Source organism: Vanellus vanellus (genome assembly GCF_965231255.1).
Source record: "Vanellus vanellus genome assembly, chromosome: 14".
Lineage (NCBI taxonomy): Eukaryota > Metazoa > Chordata > Aves > Charadriiformes > Charadriidae > Vanellus > Vanellus vanellus.
In genome coordinates, this window is record NC_138919.1 from 1593385 (window position 1) to 1606533 (window position 13149).

Sequence of the window (13149 nt, forward strand, 5' to 3'; positions counted from 1 at the left end):
ACACTAGCACAGGCTGCACAAGCAGCCCAGGATTCAACTACAGCTGTGACAGGACAGCCCGTGCTCGCTTTCCACTGCGCTCTCACAGAGAAGCTATACCACTTTGGTCGTAAGAATTTTTTTGCTGTCATTCCACAGATGAGCTACCCTCTATGAACCACTGCCATCTTCTTGCTTTCTGCAAGACACAACCGTTTTACAGAGCGCATAATTCTCTCACGAGTATTTATATCTTCATCTACCACAAAAGAAAATATTCACGCGATAACGATCAAGATCAGCTCAGTTGTCAGCACACACACACTGCCACGGGCACGTGCAGAGGTGGCTGCATTCTCTGTCAGCGCAGCAGTTCGAAGGCTGGTACCCCTGTACGTATTCTTGTACCCTGGTGCTGGGAATAATACCCACTCTTAAAATAGCTCAGGCACTTAAGGACACATTCCGTATCTCCTGCTCCTAGACCTCTGAATGGAACAGAAGTTATTTCAGATTATCGTATTCTCCAGTATCAGGAGGAAAGTGCAAGCAGACTACCAGGGGGAGATCTTGCCATAAACAAAGAGCACAGGTCTTTAAATCATCCTCTCCAAGTCACTGAGTAATCATCTGCTTGCTTTGCCACGTTTCTTGGAGAACTTTCCCATATCTGTGAGGCCTCTACCTGTGGTTTGTTTTTTTTTTTTCTTTTCTCCTGATCACAAGTAAAACTAAAAGGTTTTAGATAAATACAAAACTACCCATGGCTAGTGACCGTTTCCAACACCAGCCCAACCATCCAGGTCCATACAACAAAAGCAACCTCGTTGCTTTAAGACGCTTAATTTGTTATGATGGGAATCCACAGATGGCTGTCAGGCACTGCTGTGGGATGCTTCCAGCTCTCTCCTCCTGGTATACTGCACTTTCCTCAAGGCTCACAGAGCATAACGAGGGTGTCCCTTATTATCTGCTCCCTGGTGCCTGCAGATGCCAGCACCATCAATCTTCTCAGGCACTTCTTGTGCCTCCACCTGCCCTCTCCCTGTCCTCCAGACCCCGACCTCCCACCTTGTGCTATCTTGAGGTCAAAGACTTTTTACCCTCTTCTCCCTGGCTATTCTTTTCTATTCTAGCATGGACAAGCAAGAGTCTCTCCAGGCCACCCATTCTTAGTTACCAGAGACTCAGCAGTCAGGCAGTGAAAGCTGTGAACACCTTTGTAAACCACTGGAATGCCAGAACATTTCCCAACTATTTATCAACTGTTTGTCCCATGCCTCTCCTTCCACGTGCCCTTATCACACTTGCAAGATGCGTAACTGAAAACCCTACCCTGAGAGTGCTGTCCCAGTTAATCCCGTGCCTTTGGAAAACGGCAGCTAGCCCAGGGGCCAGACAACACCTTGGGTGCCAGACGATCACGTGAGAACGGTACTGGGATTGTCCATAGCCTTGACAGCAAATCACAAGTTTGCCTACATACCCCTAAAATCCCGCACCGCCGTTCCTGCAAGGAGTAGCAGGCTCTCCTCGTCCTCAGCCATGCAGCACCGTTCCCCTTGCTGCCTGAACTCGGGCACGCTCTCCACCGCCCCGGGCAGGCGGTAACGCCGTATGCTCCAGGGCTCCACACTCACCGACCAAGGACTAACCATAGGAAGCCAAGGCTGAGCCAACATCACCCATTTCTCAGGATCAAGATTAAGACGACCAAGAATTTTTTGTCCCAAATACTCCTGTTTTCCCACCAATTTAAAAGGTGCAAAGCAGCTGGACTGGAAGAAAGTCCCAAGTGTGGCAGTCTCAGCTTCTCATCCTCCACTCTTGCAGGGGTGCAGCTGTGCCAGGAACATTTGAGAGGGAGTTTGCAGAGAACCATGAGCTGTTTGTCCACTGACAGCAAACAACCAAAGCACAAATACCGTCCAAATTTGAAGATAAAGCCACTGGATCTCAGCACACAGCTGTTTCCTTCTCCACTAAGTATGCACTTGACCCAGCTGGAGACAGGCTTCCTAATGAACTGTCATCAGATCTAGCAAAACCAAGACCAGGATAACTACCAACAGAGTGCAGTCACTATTTCGGACAGCTAAACGGCATCTGGAGAGTGAAGACAGGTCAGGGCAGAGAAGCACATGTCTACACACAGCCCTGGTGATATAACTAAGCTGACAGGCCATACCCATCATCTAAAAAGGAGGAACATTTCCATATTTGAGAGAGAATCCCTGTCGCACATTGACATTAAGTCCTTTGCTAATCTTCTGTGCACAACAACTCTAAAAATACAGCAGTTGAAGATGCCCGAGATCATATGAAGGACAGCTGAAGCACCACACTGCAGTCACAATAGTTGTACTGGTAACATCCCTGACCTTTCACCACTGAAGGGACTGAGCTACCAGGAGAGAAACCCATCTTTTGCACCCAGCATTGAGGAGGATGGAACACCTCTGCTGTAAGGACAGGCTGAGAGAGTTGGGGGTATTCAGCCTGGAGAAGAGAAGGCTCCAGGGAGACCTTACAGCAGCCTTCCAATACCTAAAGGGGCTCCAGGAGAGCTGAGGCTTTTTACCAGGGCATGTAGTGATGGGATGAGGGGGAATGGCTTCACACTGGAAGAGGGGAGATTTAGATTAGATATCAGGAAGAAATTTTTCCCTCCGAGGGTGGTGAGCCCCTGGCGCAGGTTGCCCAGAGAAGCTGTGGCTGCCCCATCCCTGGAGGTGTTCAAGGCCAGGTTGGACGGGGCTTGGAGCAACCTGGGCTGGTGGGAGGTGTCCCTGCCCAGGGCAGGGGGGTGGACTAGATGATCTTCAATGTCCCTTCCAACCCAAACCATTCTGTGATTCTATGAACCCTCTTTTCAAAACCAGTATCTATACACAACAGTACCTTTTTGCTCACACAGAGAAACTGAGGGAAATCAAGGACAGAACTATTTTATATTTTTTTTTTTCCCCAAGCCATTGCCAGAACTAGTTGTTATTTTCTCCTCCTCTATGATTCTGCAGAGTGCAAGGTGAACAACAGAATATCCCAGTCAAATGAAAGGCACAGAGTGCTTAATATTAGCTTATTTTAATACTTCGGCTGCTAATCTGCCTGCATTTGCTCTTCTACCTCCTCACTGCAGTAACTCCGCACTGACTAGTATATAGGAACTACGATTTGTCTCTCCCTTCTCTGCCCCTCCTTCCCCAGGAGGAATTACAACAGTACTGGGCCACTACTTTCTCTTAAGTGCATACCCACAATATTGCTTTAAGACAATCACCTCAATCACCACAGTCTTGAACTGGATCAAATATATATATAGAAAATAAATGGCTCCTTGAAGCTGCTCCCTCCCTTTTTCTAAACCCCACCGGGATTAGCGTCAACAGGCAGAACCGGCTAACACTTTGCGCCCCTCCTGCCAATCCTCCAGCCCAAGCAAGGCAGCACGTCACGCCGAATCCCAACTTGGGCTCCTCTTCTGTCATGATCAGTCTCTAGTATCGACTTCACGGCAGATTGGACTGAACAAAATGCCCACGCAGTGGCACAGCAGCAGGAGCTGTCTAGGCCAGCCAGGGGACTGCACACACCTGATTTACCAAGCAAACCATCTCAACAACCCAGTTTACATTAGTTATTTTCTTAAAGGTTCAGATTAACGTGCTCTCTTTGTAGCCAGACCAACCATTTCCCAAGAGCTGGTGGTTCAGGCCCACCAGTGTCATTCCCTAAATCAAGCTATTTTTTCCAAGATTTCTTACAAAAGAACTGTTGCAAAAAATCATGTGGTGCTGTGGCATTTTTTTGTAGTGGACTGCACATGTGACCAACATACAAATGTCATTTAAACCTTTGCAGTTATCTCCCTCAGACTGAAATTACACATTAAATTTCATGAGAGAGATGGGTGAAGACAGAGGGATTTGGGATCTGTTTGAACCCTCTGATATATCTTGCTTGGAAACATAACCAGTCGTTTCTGGGCACATCTAAAGTATAAAATAAAATAAAAATTAATCATTTAGATACAGATGACAGCCTGTTTGAATTAAAAAAATATCCAAAAAGTATAAAATAAATGGAAATATTTACAAGTAAAACAAATTTCTAGCTAAAAAAATTCAAAATACGCAGGAAAGTCATAACAGATACTCAACGTTTCAGTAGCGTCACATCTTCCTTTCACACTGAAGGGAGGACGAGGGAAATTTGTGCAAGGCTGCAGCACGTGTGTCGGGGTGAACGTGCTACTGGCACAACCTGTGCCACTATCCCAAAGCACCTCAGCACACAACTGCCAGTCCCGAGTGGTTTCACAAACAGTTTATGGGACCAACACTGTGACAGATGCAAATACCTTGCGAGAAGAGAGTCTTGGAGGACAATGCAAGGAAGCCATGCTTAAGTGTCCTAAATTGTTGGTCAAATACACAATGACCAGTACAAAGAAACGCATCTGTGAGAAGAGATTGCCCTGAAGGTCAGCCAGATACCAAACAAGAACAAGTTATACAAGAATATGAGTGTCCAAATCAAAAAAATGACATTCTAAGCCACAGAGAAATGGAGAAATTACCCTCCTTTAAAAGCCCTCTATTTCACCTGCTTAATCCCCTCTCTTCCAGAGCACAGAGGTGCTCTGCGAGTCCTTCACCTTCCTCGTACCAAGGTGTTATACATCCTGACAGCACCAGCGCGTCCCTGCTCCCGCCTCCAGTTTCATCTCCTGCAGACCGACAACAGCCGTTCCACTGCTGTCTCCTACACCATCCAGAGAACATGGCCGCAGGGCAGGATCTTTTATAACAGCTACTCCTGTTTCTCCTCTGCAGGATTCAACATCCTTTTCTAGCAAGTGACCTTGAAATCAATTACACAACAGAGGCCTTTGGAATCCAAAACAACAGGGACATCCAAGCACTGAATTACAGCATGAAACAAAACACCTCAAAAACCCAAACTCTCCCGCACACCACGAGGCTCCTGGCAGTTTCTTCCTGTCTGCTGGGTCTTGACTGGTTCCAACGTGCTCCAACAAGAGGCAGCTTTTGTCAGATAATCTCATTTCATACCTTAATATCCTCGAGGGAGTGTTATCCTCAGCCTTGGGGCTGCAAACCAACTCCCAGGGCAGCAGTTCTGGCTTTCCACCCCACACCAGGTGACTCTTCAAGCTTCTCACTAATACACAGCAAATGGGCAACTGGTTTGGATTCTCCCCATAAGCACGCAGATTCTTTAGCACAGTAAATACACAGAGCTCGCGTGCTAAATGCTGCTCTCCATGAAGTCACACAGAAACACATGGAGCTATTTTGGAACAGCAGTCGGCAGGAAAACATTCATCTTCTACTTGATAAGTGATGCTCTGAAGTGGCTGCACGGCTATCATGTCTTCAAGGTTTGGTTGTTTGTTTGGGGTTTTTTATAGTGGTAGGGCTCCCTTAGTGACAGCATCATGGAGATCTGTTATTTCAGATTTGGGCAAGAGCACAGAAATGGAAAAACTATGGACTGACTCCTGTATGATGCGAAAATGAACTTGAGAGGGATCTTCAAGAGTGCAAAAGCTCAGCTACTGGGGAAAATTATATTGTGTAGAACACACAAAGGAACTAAACTGTTACTCACCTGATGTAGACAGAAACTGCTGTAGTCAATATTATATGAATATGTTACAAGGATAAGACTTCAGCCTTGTGCCAAGAGCTAAACCACTTCAAACTTTCATGATCAAACACAGTTTAAATCTATATTAATTAACGAGACTCCTCAAGGTCATGTTACAGCCATGTCTAGTTTGCAAGGATAAAGGAAGAAAACGTATCTCCTGCTCATTTCCCATTCATCTGACCATAGATGTACAACACCAAGTTTTGAGCTAAAGACATCCAGATCATCATGCCTTTGAAAAGAGACAATGAGAAGCAAGATAAACCCCTCACCACTTCAAAGTTGGAAGTGGATGCATTCAGACTAGCTTTTGAGAAGCTCTAATGCTACATAAATACCGCTCTCCAGATTAAGGTGTTTTCAGATTATGTCCTTGTAGGAAAAAGTAATCATTTCAACTTGCAGTCCCTACTACTACTTAGTGTAACTGCTGAAGGGAACCACAGGGTCTGCATACATATTCACCAGACAATAATCCATTTGCTTTGTTATCACTAGAACAGATCTCTGCTCCTCGCTAGCCATAGTAGTGCAAAATAGAATACACATGGAAGAACTGGGAGTGAGGAGGGGTCAAATGGATACTTGGGGTGCAGAAATGCACTCAAGTCAGGGAAAAGGGAACTTCATTTTAAAGAAGGTGCAGAGCATCTGTGGGGTAGCAGAAAAAGTCTTTGGGACCTGAGGAAAAAAAAAAAAACACAACAGTTTTGCTGGAAAGAAGAAAAATATTTGAGAAATCCACTGGACCACAGTACCGAGGCTGCAAACATTGACCCAGTGTTATCTCTCCCTGGACGACAGCCAGTAACTTGCCTCATTTCTTCAGATTTTGGTGAAAGAAACAATTGAGGGAGCAGCAGCTGCCTATTACAATACAGGCACAACTGAGTGACACAGCAAACCTACTAAAACCAGGACATGCACTGCAGCTGCACAAAGCTAACTCAGGAAACTACCAACGTGCCTGACCTCCTGTCTGAGAAGAAACAATACCCCACTGAAGCTATTCTGCTAAAGCATTCTCCTCTGCTTACCAGAGAGAAGAAATCTGGTGGTGAAGCAGTTCAAGTCACAACAAGTACAATGCATCGGCCACGAAGCGACACCTTAACCAGAAACCGTTAAGACAGACTGGTCAGGGTCGGAAGGGCCCTCTGGAGCTCCCCCAGTCCCACCCCCTGCCAGAGCAGGGGCACCTACAGCAGTGGCACAGGACACGTCCAGGCGGGTTTGGAATGGCTCCAGAGTGGGAGACTCCCCCCCCCTTCTCTGGGCAGCTGTGCCAGTGCTCTGCCGCCCGCACAGGAGAGAAGTTCCTTCTCATGTTCTGATGGAACTTCCTATGGTCAAGTTTGTGCCCGTTCCCTCTTGTCCTGTCACTGGGCACCACTGAAAAAAGACCGTTCCCGTCCCCCTGGCACCTTCCCTTTAAGGATTTATATGCATTGATGAGATCCCCTCTCAGCCTTCTCTTCTCCAGACTAAAAAGCCCCAAGTCCCTCAGCCTTTCCTCATAAGAAAGATGCTCCAGTCCCCTCATCATCTTTGTAACCCCTTGCTGGACCCTCTCCAGCAGTTCCCTGTCCTTCTTGAACCGGGGAGCCCAGAACTGGACACAATACTCCAGATGTGGCCTCACCAGGGCAGAGTAGAGGGGGAGGACAACCTCCCTCGACCTGCTGGCCACACTCTGCTTGATGCTAGCCGGTTGGATACATTTGCCATAGCCTGTTGCTGAGAGAGACAGAGACACTGAAACAGGATGGCAAAGAAAACACTTCAGATGATTAACACTGTAAAGAGCAAAACACAGCAATCAAGTCTCACATCACACACTTAGTGCTTAGTGCTCAGTGAATCGCCTCAAAATCCAAAAGGCTGGCTTACAAAGTAATGCCTAGTTGGAAGGGCAATCTGTCCTCGCCAGAAGCCGCTGTGAGAATTTATACAAATTGACCATAATTCAGGGTCGAACTTGGGCAGTTTAAAGAGATCCATGCTGGTTGAGATGTAACGATTGATGATGGTTCTCAGTTTTCTCACCTCTTTCTGTCCCTGCTCAAAAGCTTATTCTTTGTCTTCAGCACTTACACATTCAGTAGAAGAGGGAAGGGTCTTTGAGTTTACTACTTGAATATTAGATAATGGTGATACCTCCAGCTATGTTGTATCTCCTTGTGCTACGCTGCAGTGCCATGGAGCTACACCTTACTTTAGAGCTCATCCATTCCAGCACTAGACTGCACTGATCAGATTAAGCTGGAGACACAACTCATCCTTCAAGGCAGTAAGCCTCCGTGTTGCAGCTGGAGAAGGAGACTAAAGAAAACTGGGACTATCCTGTACAGCCTCTTTGAATTACTGTAAATCTTCTCTCCAATCCACACATGGTGCCAGCACCATCCGCTCCTAAACCATTCTTGCCCAGTAACTGGAGTCCTAGCAGTGGCAATGCAACATTATCGGAGACTCATATGATCCCCACAAGACGCGCTAAGCAGGCCAGACGTGCAGATGTTGCCAGCAGTTCTCCAGAACTCTGAATCAATAAGCAGTTCTTCCATCCACTTCCAGCAGCTGTGGGAAACAGCAATCATCCAACATTTTCTACTCACTTAAGGGGAAACGTCCCACATCATAATCTCAAGAGAAATGTCAGCTCTTTGCTCAGCCTGACTATTGCTCACTCTCAACCTGCTTAATACCAGGAGGAGGTGGTGGTGGCAGGGCACAGGGACTGAACAAATGAATACAGCTGTGAAGAATCATCCCAACTGACACAGAGATCATTACTTTCAGACTTCTGTTGCCAAATGCTTCGCAGCAGCAAGATGATGGGATATTTATAGTGTATCTTGACAGCATGGTTTCAAACCATCAAGTCACACTGAGGCATCATGTCTTGAATCAACACTAGATCCTCTGTAAGTGCACAAAATGTTAACCCAGTAGCTTCTGACAGTCACAAAAAACTTGCCTTCAAAACACGGCAAGAAGAGACAAGGGAAGTTGTCTTCTTTAAAATACCTGGCACAGACCATGGCTGCAGACAGACCATCTGCACCCAAGTATTATTTCTCTGCACTCAAGTTCTATATACAAACAATCCTACCAGAGAGAGTAGATTCTGTTTTGTAGGTGAGGATCCATTTCTTAACTACCGCTCAGATTACTATCAGGGCATTTCATGTCATGTGTGACATGGATTGAACAGCAAAGAATAACTTTTAAAACATTTTTCCCCCGCTCACACATTGATTTTCTATCAATCTCCAGGGTACTGCCAACCAGAAATACCATTTCAGACAGCATCTGAAAACTGTGTCATTACTTACGTCACAGCAGCTCCAAAGGAGCTTTCGACTACTGGGCACGCAGCCTACACGCTGCAAAGCTCTTATCTGCGGATATCCAAGGACACAGTGGGTAGCAGGCCACTGCAGGAACCTCTTCACTGGCACTCCTGCAGATGCTGCACTTGGAGCTCCACTCCAGTCTCTTTGGCTACTCTGCACAGCGCTCTGATCAGCTGCACCATCGCTGCTGCTTCAGAGGGATGCCAGCTGCCAGAAACTGCTCTGCTCTCCCTGCAGCAAGTGCTCTTCTGGTTACAGAGTTCACACTTCAAAGCAGAGGCTATGAACCGGCATCCAATATTTTAGTTAAGAGTCTACTTTTCTTTCTTTAAAACCAGACTGTGATGTTACCAGACAACAACTTGGAGCTCCAGATGGGGATATTCCAGTCTGTAGTTACAATTAATTATATAGGAAGCCCCAAAATTGTATTCTGTGGTGCATCTGTGCTGTAGGCACTGTAAGATACTGCACTGTAGTTGACCTGGACAGCCAATCTGCACATCCTATGTAGCAAGACAGCAGCAGCCTTTCTGAGACCTGCATGGGCTGTGAACACACACATTGAACTTGTCACTCTAAACAAACCCACAGAACTAACGTGATCCTTGCTAGACATTAGTCTGCTTGTACATTATACTGCTTTCACACACAATTTTATCTGTTATCACACACACACGCCCCATTTTATCTGTTACCGATGTGTAGTGCAAGCTGTTTGGGTCACGCTATGGTGCCTACCCAGCAAAAGAAGGCTCAGAGGTTTTGTTGCAAAAGCAGCACCACATCAGTCAGTGAAATATTGAATCTTTTAAGACACCACAGCATTAAAGAGGAGAGCATGCATGATATATCAGGATTTAAGCAGTCTCTTTACATACTCATTGTGCTAAATGCAAGAGGAAGAAGTCATTAAATAAAGCTACTTGAGGATCTAACATCTTTAACACAACGCATGTTGATGCTGAAAAGGCACAAATAAAAATCCTTTTGAAAAGGTGTATGGAAAGGAATTCTACCTGTTAGGACCTGAACCTCAGCATCCAGTTTCTTCTGCAGCTAAACCTGACAACTAAAATAGCAAGGAGCTGCTTTCAGTTAGACTGCATATACAAGCCTCCCAACACAAAAGAAAGTCAGGACGATTGTGAAACAAACGATGCGTTTTGATTTCAGTCGTACTGGATGTTTGACTCTTGCATGTAACTGCACGCCAGATCCTCAAACTGCTGTAAATGAGCAAACTTCAGTGACTGTAAAACTATTTTGCCAGTGTGCAAATAACCAGTGCAGTCAAGGCTGATGTACTCGTGGATTATTCAAGGGCAAGAGTGAGGACCCCTGACAAATCCAGTGACTATCAGCAAGACTGCTTCAGTAGTGTCAGGCACACGAGAAAGACACCCCACGCAGGGCCTGCAGATGATTGCTTTTGATGGGCCACGACCCAGTCTTACAGGATGAGAGTAAAGACGATGGAGAAGGAACACTTTCTGCTGCTTACTTCATGTGAAGTCACTTTGGACTCTAAATGAACCTGCAAGATTTGTAGCTTGAACTAAATTTGCCACCCAGCTTTGCACCCATACTAAGAAGAAACAGAAGTATACACCACCCAGTTCCGTTAATTTCCTACTTTATCTTACCTGAAAATTAAACAACTCCAGATCAACTAAGTGCAAAGAACACTGAATTGCCAGTAAAAACAGAAAAGAGCATCACAGAGCTGCTTGGAAGTACAGGCTGCACGCCAGGACATCAGATGACCACGCTTGCACTTGCAGACACGGGCAGGGGAATCACGAGCTACCACCTAACAGATTTATTAGAGAGTCTGAGTGATGCTCGAGATAAGAAATGCCTGTATCCCACACGCGCACCCACAGAACAACCGCTCCCCATCCCAAACTGATGTTACACGTAGCAGAAGCACCCTAGACTGAAGAGTACGACTCAACCAGGGCAGTGAGGAACATACACCACTGCTGTCCATGCCTGCATTTTCAAGAGATCAGGCTCTCGGCGGCTCATATATGTGTCAACGCATGCCGTGGGCAGCACCAAGAAATGAGGTCAAGCAGAAAGAAGCACTGACTCACATATCGTGCACATGTGGGGCTCAAGAGCAGTTCTGTCTCAAGCAGGGAGTACAGCTGGTACACGCAATGAAAGCTGATCCTACTGCAAACGTCCAAACACCTGGTCTTTGTTCTGTCTTCTGAAAAGCATGACATATTTTTAGGTAACAGTAGTAAAACTCTCAAAGGCTGCAAACATAAAGCTGATATCCTGTATGTAGTAAGCTTAAATGTCATTACATATATATTTTTTTTCCCATATATATATAGCTTTTAACTAAACCCAACCTTTAACCTACTAGTGTGATTTGCAGAGCTTTCGTTTCATAGGAAAGACAGAATCTCAGATAGTAAAGGGATAAAGTTTTGATTGGGTTCAAGGTGTAAAACCTGCAAGCAGAACATTCCCTGCATCCTCTACCATTCCCTGGGCACCAGGCTGTGCAGAAAGACCCCTCACTTGCAGCAGAAACCATAAATTGCTATTAGTAGCAGTAAGAGCTGGATGTGAAGCGCATTGTAAGTGTGGCAAGAGGACCACACAATTGACAGAAGTGCTGTCATCAAGTTTCTCATTTATACCACTATTGCAGCAATTCAAACTATACATTGAGTACAGAAGACCGTGTAAGATTCCCTGGGTATTCCTTAAATATGTTCCTTAAATATTCCTTAAATTTATACTATAAAGTACGTGAAAATGACAGATACCAATTACAAGTGTGAAGGGCTGAGTGCACTACTAAAATTAATGGGAACAAAACTCCTTACTATTTTCAAAGCTAAAACTATCTCATCTAACCTCATAATTATTTGGCAACAAATAATACTAAATTTGCAATGTCGCTTAACTCCGCTTCCTGTACAACTATGCATTTTGGACTTGCTCACCCAAATCAAATTCTCATCTCCATACATCGGAGAAGGCTCACAACAATTTGCAGAGTAAGTTATCACTCCTGAGCCGTGTGGCAGAGTTACCTCTCCTTCTGCATTTTTATCTTGTTATAACATTTTAGAAAAAAAAAAAAAAAACAAACTTTTTAGCTTTAAAACTACAATGACTACAGAAAGAAAGCAAGAAAATATGCTTATACTTGGGGATTTTCTTGGCTGTAAAATAAAATCAGGAGACACATGCAATCTCAAACCTGCTGATGTAATTGAAGACAAGATCAGGCCCAGAGAGGCACAGACAACCCATTTGAGGGAACAGCTCCATTTAAAAGGGGACACACAAAAAAAGAGATAAAATGTAAAGGAAAAACATGACAAGATAACAAAGCATAACAAATACTTGAAAAGAACCTTGACATAAGGGATAAAAATGTCAGGCCTTGGTTACAATTTGAAGAGCATAACATTTTTGATCCTTTAATGTGAGCGCAGATTAGGAACAAAGGAGATAAAAATGACTACTGTGAATTTGAACAGGTGTGGAAAGATCATCCTTTGTTTAAATATTTTTAGAAGGGAGGACTCTTCTAACAAGAAAAACAAAAAATACACAACTCCTGAACGGCCAGAAGAGACTTGCTAAGCTGATTCCTTTTTACTTCCTCAGATTCACAGGACTGGCAAAGAGAGCAAGAAGGGGAACGTGGTCCTCCTTCCAAGGACTTGGAAGCTACGTCAAATCTACTGTCTGCGAATGCCAGAGCACAAGCTGCACAAGTATTAGTAAGCAGCAGAGTGTAAATCCATAGACAATTATCCAGGGACACACAATAACAAAGGTATTAACAGTAAAAGCACCGGCTCATCTGTCAAGCAGAGCCCCATGCTGTCTGGAGGATGAGCTGTACACACACGCACTCTGTATAAGCCCAAGGAAGATAAATTGTGTTCCTGACGGCAGGGCTCAACAAAAGGCATGGGAAACACTATGCGTTTGAACACAGCCGGGAAACAATGCATTGTTTGCCTCATCTGGCTCTGACAGCTCTCGTTGTCCCTCATCATCTGAACGAAGCACACACGCTGTTTTCTATAGAGGGGTCCAAACATCGGAGGTTCAGGGGGAAAAAATCCTTTTCCTAACAAACACAACTTAC

At 45.1% G+C, this 13149-nt stretch overlaps 1 protein-coding gene across 1 annotated transcript in view; it reads right to left on the reverse strand.

Annotated features, from left to right (window-relative positions):
• SEC14L5 (SEC14 like lipid binding 5) overlaps positions 1-13149 on the reverse strand; it is a gene marked incomplete at its 5' end in the record, with an annotated part of 33519 nt that overhangs the window by 17804 nt on the left and 2566 nt on the right. The gene's annotated exons all lie outside the window — the stretch shown is intronic.